Source organism: Theropithecus gelada, chromosome 2 (genome assembly GCF_003255815.1).
Source record: "Theropithecus gelada isolate Dixy chromosome 2, Tgel_1.0, whole genome shotgun sequence".
In the NCBI taxonomy this organism is placed as follows: domain Eukaryota; kingdom Metazoa; phylum Chordata; class Mammalia; order Primates; family Cercopithecidae; genus Theropithecus; species Theropithecus gelada.
This window is the reverse complement of record NC_037669.1, coordinates 87599112-87601595: the sequence shown is the minus strand read 5'-3', so window position 1 is coordinate 87601595 and position 2484 is coordinate 87599112.

The window sequence follows — 2484 nt, the reverse complement described above, 5'->3', positions numbered from 1 at the left end:
CTGGAGTGCAGTGGCCAGATCTCAGCTCACTGCAAGCTCCGCCTCCCGGGTTTTACGCCATTCTCCTGCCTCAGCCTCCCGAGTAGCTGGGACTACAGGCACCCACCACCATGCCCAGCTAGTTTTTTGTATTTTTTTAGTAGAGACGGGGTTTCACTGTGTTAGCCAGGATGGTCTCGATCTCCTGACCTCGTGATCCGCCCGTCTCGGCCTCCCAAAGTGCTGGGATTACAGGCTTGAGCCACCGCGCCTGGCCTCAAAAATATTTTTAACTCTCCTACTAGGAATATGACTCTATCCTACTTATCAGACACTGAACTATTTAAGGGAACTTAAAGTGAGGCCAAGAGTAGTGGCTCATGTCTATAATCCCAGCACTTTGGGAGGCTGAGGTGGGAGGATTACCTGAGCCCAGGAGTTCAAGATTAACCTGGGCAACATGGTGAAACTGTCTCTACAAAAAGTACAAAAAATTAGCCAGGCCTGGTGGTGTGCACCTATAGTCCCAGCTATTTGGGAGGCTGAGGTGAGAGATTTACCTGAGCCAGGAGGTCAAGACTGCAATAAGTGTGATCCCAACACTGCACTCTAGCCTGGGCAATGGAGTGAGACCCTGTCTCCAAAAAACAAAAAAAAAAAAGTGAAAAGAATTGCAGTACCACCAACTGTAAACTCCAGGGCATAAATTTTAATAAATTTCAAGAACGATACTTATTTCAGAATGCTGAAAACCTGGTTAGGATTTATTGCTAGAACTCCACCTCCACTGTGGTGTTGGGGAAAGAACATGGGCTTTGGAATGTCACTTTATCATCTGAATTGATAGAGAAAGTACCTAATAATGGTAAAAGAGTATTACAGCCCAAAAACAAAAAAAAGAAAGAAAAAAAGCAGCGAATAAATGAGTTATTTTTGTTCATCTAGCAGTTCTATTTTGGAAGTCTTACCTACATCCCTGATGTGATATTTAATCTCCGTTTTTTGTGTGTGTTTAAATTTTTCACACTGAATTAACTCTCTTTAAAAAAAACATGCTCTTAGCCAGGCGCGGTGGCTCACGCCTGTAATCCCAGCACTTTGGGAGGCCGAGGCAGATGGATCACGAGGTCAGGAGATTGAGACCATCCTGGCTAACACGGTGAAAACCCTGTCTCTACTAAAAATACAAAAAAATTAGCCGGGTGTGGTGGCAGGTGCCTGTAGTCCTAGCTATTCAGGAGGCTGAGGCAGGAGAATGGCCTGAACCCGGGAGGCGGAGCTTGCAGTGAGGAGAGATCGCACCACTGCGCTCCAGCCTGGGTGATGGAGCGAGACTCTATCTCAAAAAAAAAAAAAAAATTACACACACACACACTCTCTCTCTCTCTCTCTCTCTGTTGGACCCTGTTGTTTTCCAAAGTAATTTATCTCCTAGTAAAGCATATTAGTACTTAGTCTTCACACATGTATTAAATCTGGAGTTTCTTGTCTCATTTATGTGCTATCTGCAAGATATAAATACCATGAAATAGCCAAAACAGGGAAAAGGGACAGTCCATTAATTCGTTTAGTTCTGAACTTTCATTCAGGGACCTAGCATACTTCCAGGCTAAAAAGGAACAGAGTAGGCTGGGCGCGGTGGCTCATGCCTGTAATCCTAGTACTTTCAGAGGCTGAGGGAGGCAGATCACTTGAGGCCAGGAGTTCGAAACCAGCCTAGCCGATATGGAGAAACCCTGTCTGTATACTAAAAATACAAAAATTAGCCAGGCATGGTGGCGCATGCCGCAGTGAGCCGAGGTTGCACCACTGCACTCCAGCCTGGGTGACAGTGAGGTTCTGTCTCAAAACAAAACAAACAAAAAAGTAACAGAGTAATAGCAATATTTGTATGCTCAGTGTTCAGATGGGATGTCTAGCTAAACATCAATGATTGTTCAAAAGATGCTCGGGGCACAGATGGCGGTACTATCCTAAATTCAGGAGAACAGAACCACAGGGATTTGCAAAGTGATATTAGAGGAAAACAGTTGGTTGACTTTACCAACACTTTCTATTAAAAGCGTGGTCATGTTTTAAGAGTTTATAAAGACGTTAAAGACACCTGGGCCACCTGTTTCTTCTGGCCACAGACAAGCTATTTGAAGTGGGCTCTACTGCTTTATGATAGAGGACATGCTTTCCTCACTTTCCGCCCTCAGTAACTCTCCAATTTTAATTTCAACCTGCATTTCTGCCCATGCTGAGGACATGTAGGAATTCCTTGACTGCCAGCCTGAGGTGTGGCGTGGGGCACTTCAGGCTGCAGTCTGACTAAATTTGGCTCTGTGTTAATGCAGCCTGAGCCCTGAACCAGAGGTCTGGACACTAACTTTCATCTCCACCTGTGGAGCTTTAGTCTCTTAAATTGGCAGTCACCATCCTCGTCAGCATAAAATCAGGGCTTGCAGGAGTTAAATCTGCTTGAAATTAACATCTGACACAACTTTAACAGAACAACCAAAC